The 8,081-nt window shown below is 38.5% G+C and overlaps 1 long non-coding RNA gene across 1 annotated transcript; it reads left to right on the plus strand.

The window, feature by feature from the left end:
• Positions 1-893: 893 nt before the first annotated feature.
• On the plus strand, positions 894-6,685 carry LOC140843528 (uncharacterized). The gene is made up of 2 exons (XR_012121372.1): positions 894-4,810; positions 5,208-6,685. It is a non-coding gene; the product is annotated as an uncharacterized lncRNA (long non-coding RNA).
• The last annotated feature ends 1,396 nt before the right edge of the window (positions 6,686-8,081 follow it).

Below are 8,081 nucleotides of genomic sequence, written 5' to 3' on the forward strand. Positions count from 1 at the left end.
CCTGGAAGACAGTAGAAGCCTTACTTCCTAAGGCTTTCTTACTTTCCAATTATCAAACACAGATGGCCTAATTCATATTTACTAACCTACTCCATAATGTCTTCCAGTACTTTTTCATTAGCTCACTCCTACATTTAAAAATCCTCTTGTCTTTGTTTCAACAGAATTGAGTTGAATCTCTCTCCCCTATTGCAACAGTCTTGAATAAAGTCTTCCTTGCCTGTTTAACTTCATTGCTACTATTCTTTTTTAAAATATATATCTAAGAGAAATAGAAAAATAAATCCACACAAAAATTTATATGTTGATAGTAATTTTACTTATAATGGCTGAAAAGCTGAAACAATCAAAATGTTCATCAACTGATAAATGGATAAAGTGGTCTATCCATACAGTGTAATTTTATTTGCCAGTTAAAAAAAAGTAAAAAAAAAAAATATGTGCAATAAAATGGCTGATCCTGAAAACACGCTAACTGAAAGAAGCCATTTACAGAAGATCACATATTGGATGATTTCATTTACATTGAAATGCCCAGAATAGGCAAAGCATCTAGAATATTTATTGCTTAAAGTTAGAGAAATGTGAGGCATTGGGGAAATGACAGCTAATGGCTATAAGCTTTCAACAGTGATGAAACTATTACAAAATTAGATAATAGCAATGGTTGTACAAACTGTGAATATACTAAAAACATTTAAATTGTGCACTTTAAATGTTTGAATGATATGGTATGTGAATTATATCCTAACCGTTTTTTTTAAAGGTATTTCCAATACTGACATTTTTTATGCCTAATACTTTATTTTTATTTATTTCAGTTTTTATTTATTTTTATTATGTTATGTATCACATATATTTTTTCTCAAATGTTTATTGTGTGCCTTTGTAGGATCTGAAGAATCAAAAGTTAGCATAACTACAGCCATCTTAAGGCCTAAATACCACCCCCTAACCCAGAAGAAGGAAAATCATTAGAATCTTGAAAAACAAGTTAGTTAGCCTGTGTCAATTGTAGTGACCTTTAGTTAGCCAACCGTAAATCAGTTAATCATACACGCCTAGCTTATCTTGCTAGAACCACCCTAGACATTCCGAAGGTGATCTCATCTAACCAGACCCCAGGATGTGGCGCCAGCAAAAGATTTATGAGCCTATAGAAAAAACCCTGTATTGTAATTATGGAAAATTTTACCCCTTTTGAAAATGCTATAAAACCTTCTGGCTTTGTGTGCTCTGGGTCCTCGTTGAGACCTGCTGCGACAGGCTGACTTGGACCCCAACTAGTTGGCTTCCGAATAAATTCCTCTTGCTTGTTGCATCAAGAAACGTCTTTGGTGAGTGATTTGGGGCGGCGCCTTCCTCAGGGGAATCCAACATTTGGGGGCTCGTCCGGGATCATGCGCTCACCCCGCTTCACTCCCGAAGTCGCTCTTGGAGGAAGAGGTAAGATTAGTGGCGCCTTGGTTTGTCTGTGTTCTGTTTTCTGTTTTTCAGTGAGACCGGTCAGAATTCTGAAAGGGGGTACCCACTGTCTGGCAGCTGTCCCGATCCCGTAAAGGGGTCGAGACTGCGGTCGGTAGACGTACTAGGAGCACCGCAGGCTGCAACCCTGGGGGACGCCTCGGGGAGGTTGGGAGGCCAGGGACGCCTGGTAGCCTCCCGTCTGTTTTTCCGGCAAGGTGAATCTGATGAGATAGGGTTGATTTTCAGGTGCCAGGAATATCAACCCTCTGATTCCTTTCGGTTTCTGTTTGAAAATCTGAGAAAAAACAAAAAGCGGCCGCTGTGTGTCTAATCTGTGTGTGTCTCTGTTTTTTGTGTCTTTCATGTGCCTAATAATTGTTATACTGACAAGGGGACAGACTCAGACAACCCCCTAAGTGTGTAAATGAATATATCTTTCTACCTCCGGATGGTATTAATGAAATTGATTTAAAGACAAGCGCTTGTGAAAATTGAGTGTTCTAAAACTTCCAGAAAACCTGGTAAAAAAGTGTTAAGCATTAATGCTAATTTGAGTTTGCCTGAGGCGGGCATGTCCTGGTAGTTGTCCGCTGCCTGAGTTTACCTAGAGTCATTTGAGTCATGTTATCTGCTAAATCTTTTAAGAATAGAATGCTTAGAAGCTTGGCTTTGTCTAGTGTTCAGTGGGGGTCTTGTGAGTAGGCTAGCATAGTTGTTGCAGGTAGGTGAACTGGATAAGTGTGGCAAGTGAACACCTTTTAAATTGTGTGTTGCAGTGTGTATGCCTACCTGCAGCCTGAGAATCTTTGTAGTAACTTAAAGCCTTAGAGTTTTGTTAAGTTGATAAAATGTGCTCTGTGTTTGCTGGGAGATTGTGCTGTGAAGCTCATGGTTGCAGAAATTGTAGAATGTGTTCGTGAGTTTGTTAGTCTAGAAAATGTTAGTTTGACAGTTTGCAGTGTCCTGCTTCTCAGTGTTCACTAGAAGTTAAAGTTTCTAATGGTTTTAAGTTCTAATTAAAACCACTTAAAGTAATAAAGAAAAACATTTCTCTATGCTAAAAGATGTATGTTTTAATAAGAAAAAGTATAAAAAATGAAAACTCTTCTGCATGCTAAAGAATGTGTTTTGTGATAAAAGAAAGTAACTTTGTTCTAAAGTACAGCTATTTATTTAAAGAGAGACAAAGAGAGAAAACAGCGTGATGCCTTTTGTTGTAGAAGATCCGCTCAGCCTGTTGCTTGGGAGGGAGGGTTAGGATGTTTAGAGATAAAGTGAGATAAACCCAGTCAAGCCGCAGGCAAGCCCAGGCATAATTCTCACCGGCTTATGTGCTTGGGACCATGGGGCAAATGAAGAATAAATTACTATATTCTTACAGATATAGTCATGCCTAGTGAAATTAAAGCAAGTGAGTCTTGATATCAAGTGCACAGCAAAATTAAAATCTCGTTTCCAGTTAAACAGTTTTCTTTAACTGTTAGTCTGCTCTTAATGTTGAAAGATCACAGCAGTTTCTCATGCTTAAAGTCTCAGTGAGTTGCCATGAAATCGTAATGTTAAAGGGACTAAAAGCTAAAGTTTGTTAGTTAACAACTGTATAACCTTTATTTGCCTTTGAAATATTTTGTTATTAAAAATGATTGCATGGCCTGAAAAATTGAATTCCTAAGCAGAATAGTAACAAAGCTTTTTTCAGCTGATTAAATGCACTTAGTTAACAAACCAAAATTTATTAAACTGTAGAATCTGGACAAGATTATGTTTCTCCCAGAAAAACAGGTTTCACTGTGAAGGCTTAGATAGACGAACGTGTGACCACTTTTGAAAAAAGTTGTAATAGATTTTTTGAGAACCACCAGGTCTTCTTGTTTAATTTATATGCTGTATGTTTTAAAAAAAAAAAAAAAAAACATGGGGGAATCTACTATTAAAGAGTAAAACATTCTTGAAGCTTTCAGGGAAGACCTGTAAACTTAAGCACTTTCTCTGTTTTTTGTATCTGGTCTTAGACACTTATGCTGAGTTATGTTCTTATTATTTTCACTGTTTGTAAGCTATTGATTGTAAGCCAAAGGTCATCATTTCTCAGTCCCTAAATGAAAAAGTAAAATGCCTGATCTCTTTCATCTCAAAGCATATTTCTGGTCATATCTGAATATCTGTGTGAAAGAAAGAGACATTTAAATTTGAGATTCTGCTTAAACTTTTAAGTTGAATTTGACTATAGCCATATTCATTCTTTGTATGTATCTCTAACAGGTCTTTTGTATGCCTAGTAATATTATACTCTGCCTTGAGTTTAGACAGTTCTTTCAGCTAAATATGAATTCTTATTGTAGCTTTTTTCCCCTCCTGAAGATGAAAGCAGAAGAATCTACCATCTGCTACCATTCTCTCAAGAATGCTTAGTAACCTAGAATTAGTTTGACTTTCTGTATGTTGTCTTTAAAAATTGACAGCAGCAGTCTCCCCTGCTGCCCCACTTTTTAAGATATCTCGTTTACTGTGCTGAGTATATAGACAATAAATGTGTAATGATAGTTCTAAAAAAATTAAATGCAAAAAGGTGCTTTTACCTCTAGTTAACTCTGATATTTTCCAGAGGGCCCCTGGAACATGTCAGAAGAATTTTTTCTCACTAGACGAAGTATTTGACTAATTTGGCTTATTTGTCTGATATATATATATATTTATTTACCAAGAAAGCACTGTCAAAGAGAATGATGCTAAACTTTGTTACTGAATGTTTTGTATTACAGAAATATCAGAATTTCCTTATGTCAACTGTTTTACAGTAAGCTCTCATCATATCTTTAACCATTGTCATTTGTAAGTCTTTTGTCATTTATAGTATTATCCCTAAACTGGTAAAGAACTAGATTTCAGCAGAACAGGTATTAGTTACATAAGATTACATAAACTAAAGAAAATGATTTTGTGTCTTTTTGTTTCAAATGTTGCTGGTAAAGTGTTTTAACCTTGTTCTCTGAAACTGACAACAGTTTAGTAAATGACTATCTTTATGAGCAGAATTGAAACATCCTTCTCTCTACTTGATCCCTCCAGAGTTTAAAAACTTTCAGTGACTGTTTTTGTATTCCATGGCAGTATGTTTATTTGCACGAGTTCAATAAGAATCTGCTTTCCTTGTGAGAAGACTACTTAAGAACACTGGTTATACTACCAGGGCTTTGACTGGAATGTCGTACCTGAGAGACATGTGTATAAACTCAGATGTGAACAACTTTAAAGAACTAAGATTGACTTTATAAAGCCAACAAAGCCCCTTGGAAGAACTGGCCTGGTACCTTGCTTACAGAGTTCCCAGCAGCCTTACCAGGTGAGTAAAGAAGGTCACTTCCTGGCAGGTGCAGAGACCTCGAGAAGAGAAGAATTCATCCAAATCTACAGGTACTGCAGGCAAAGCCTGATGGCAAGTCTGGCTTGGCTGTCTGGCCTCAAGAGGCCTTTAAAAGTTCAATCTGAAATTCCTTACAAAAAGTTCCAGCAAAGCATATTTAAAAGAGCCTGTGTAATCAATTGCTCTTCTTGCTGCACCTGTGCAAATAATCAAGCCAGCTGTTAATTATTTTCTTAACCTAGTTACTTCTAGTAAAAATGAGAGTGATTTTAGAGAGAAGTATCGTTTCAATAATGCAGCCTCCTTCCAGAATAAAAAATCCAACTCCAGATGTTGCTACATAACCTAATAACACAATTTGTTTTATCTTGCCTAGAAGCCACAAAACTGCAAATAGTAATAAAAATGAAACCCAGAATAGAAGCGCCAGCCTTCTGAAGCCCTCTCAACTGACCAGTGATGGAGACCTAGCTGCACCCTTTACTGCGCCCCCTTCTCAGCATGAAGCAGCCAGAGCGGTCATCACCCCTCTTCCCTAGCAGCAGCTAGAGTCTCTATCTGTAGAAGAAAGAATGAGACCATACCCATAGCCTTCCCTGGTAAAAACAGGTATTTAATCCCTCCTCCCGAGGGATAGTGGGCTTGTAACACTGGAGTGACCCCATGTGTCTCTACTTCTGCCTTCAACTCCTCCCGTGATTTCTGTATCATGGTCCAGCTGGTGCCCAGGTTGATGTATCATGATGATCTCTCATTCGTAGCTGAATTTGAACCTAAGCATAGATATAAGAGAGAGCCGGTCTCGCTGACCTTAGCCGTGTTGTTAGAGATAAGAGTCGCAGCTGGAGTGGGAACGGAGGCAGCCGCTATTGTTCAAGGGAACCAGCATTATGAAAGACTAAGGACTGCTATTGATGAAGACCTAAAAACCATAGAGCAATCCATTACAAAACTTGAAGAATCTCTGACTTCCCTCTCTGAGGTAGTCTTACAGAATAGACGAGGGCTAGATCTGCTGTTCCTAAAAGGAGGAGGACTGTGTGCAGCTTTAAGAGAAGAATGCTGCTTTTATGCAGATCATTCCGGGATAGTAAGAGATTCAATGTCAAAACTTAGAGAAAGGCTAGATCAGAAGAAGAGAGAGCGAGAAGCAGGCCAAGGACTGTTTGAATCTTAGTTCACTAGGTCCCCGTGGTTTACAACCCTGATATCCACTCTGACTAGGCCCCTACTCATCCTTGTGTTGCTCCTAACTTTGAGACCCTGCATATTAAACCGGTTGATAACTTTTGTTAGAAAAAGAGTGAGTGCTGTTCATGTACTAATGTTGAAGCAACAATACCACTCACTCACCTCACAAGAAGATACAAACATTCCATGATTGGAATGCCCCAAAAAGAGAAGTGGGGAAATGTAGGATCTGAAGAATCAAAAGTTAGCATAACTACAGCCATCTTAAGGCCTAAATACCACCCCCTAACCCAGAAGAAGGAAAATCATTAGAATCTTGAAAAACAAGTTAGTTAGCCTGTGTCAATTGTAGTGACCTTTAGTTAGCCAACCGTAAATCAGTTAATCATACACGCCTAGCTTATCTTGCTAGAACCACCCTAGACATTCCGAAGGTGATCTCATCTAACCAGACCCCAGGATGTGGCGCCAGCAAAAGATTTATGAGCCTATAGAAAAAACCCTGTATTGTAATTATGGAAAATTTTACCCCTTTTGAAAATGCTATAAAACCTTCTGGCTTTGTGTGCTCTGGGTCCTCGTTGAGACCTGCTGCGACAGGCTGACTTGGACCCCAACTAGTTGGCTTCCGAATAAATTCCTCTTGCTTGTTGCATCAAGAAACGTCTTTGGTGAGTGATTTGGGGCGGCGCCTTCCTCAGGGGAATCCAACACCTTTCCACAAAATTCAAAATTCTATCAAAGCAGGATTTTCATTTGATTGTTTTAGCATTTATAAGTCTTGAGATTTTCAGGCACATAGTAGAGTACCAGTCTTAGCCTAGGTAGAGCAGAGGCAGAGGCAAGGTTTTGTGTGTGGTAGCTTATTTTGGGAAATATTTCGATGGGGTAGGAGTAGAGAAGGGAGAGAATGAAACAGTAAAGGAGGAAAACTAGTAGAAGGATGAGGTCTATAGTTGCTCTCTACAGTGAAAAATGGTACTTTATGCAACTGGGACCTTCTGGGGAGATATATATGGATTCTCACAAAAAGAAAAAAAAAAGGGAAGTATTGATCATCAGCTTTTATCTCCTATTACGTAAGGGTGTTCCCAGTAGGGTGTTCACAGCATTGAGCTTTTAGTAACGCATACATAAGTGCAAAGTGGGCTCATGAAGGTTTCTCTGTCATAAAGCTATTAAAGTCCAGAAGAAAGCACAAAACAGTGTTTAAATGATGATAAGCAAAGTGCTGTTAGTTTACATCTGCATGAATCTGCTTGCCTCAGTAATGGCTGGGAATAAAGGTTAGATAGAGAGGATGTGAGATAAGGCAAAATAACTATCCAACACAACAATAAAACTTGATGAATATCCGGGTCCTTCTGGCTCCATTTAAAAGAACATAGTCAATAAAACCAGAGGAACCTAAAATATTCACTGGGTACAAGATCACTCCCTCTAGCATTTCCCCTCAATTCTCCTTTCTGAAGAAATGATGTTCCTTGATCTTGCTTTCCTTGGCTCCACAAAATTCAAGTGTTTCCACTTGCACTTGACTCTTTGCTGAGGCCCCCTTTTTCTGACCATTTATTCAGAAAAATTAATCTCCTTCAAATTTCTGTACACTCTCTAAAAAATATGCACAAAAGTCACAGTGTAAAGACAATTCAAAGTATAGTTTAGCCCCTGGGAAGTTTTCACTCATTTTGTTAATGTTGGATAATAAATCAAACACAATTAGATAATTTTTGGTGAGTGGGGACATACTTTCCTTACGTATCAAAACACTGAAACTGTATGTAACTCCAGGGGGAGGGAAACCTGGGGCAAAATACCTTTGAAACCAATATCAGTTAAAGGGAGAAATAAAGTGGGAAAAACGCATTTATTGCTTACAAGCAGTCATCTACTTCTGCTCTCCTGTGCCTCTTGCAACCTGGTTGCAGAAGAAGGAACTCCACCTAACCTCTCTAGTCCAGAAATGCCCTTGCTGGCCCTTGTAATTACCTATTGATATGGAGATGGACTATTGCTCTCCACCTGTTCATATGGAGATGCACTAAGGCCAGGTGAGAGA

The sequence above is a fragment of the Manis javanica genome, chromosome 1 (genome assembly GCF_040802235.1).
Source record: "Manis javanica isolate MJ-LG chromosome 1, MJ_LKY, whole genome shotgun sequence".
NCBI classification, from domain to species: domain Eukaryota; kingdom Metazoa; phylum Chordata; class Mammalia; order Pholidota; family Manidae; genus Manis; species Manis javanica.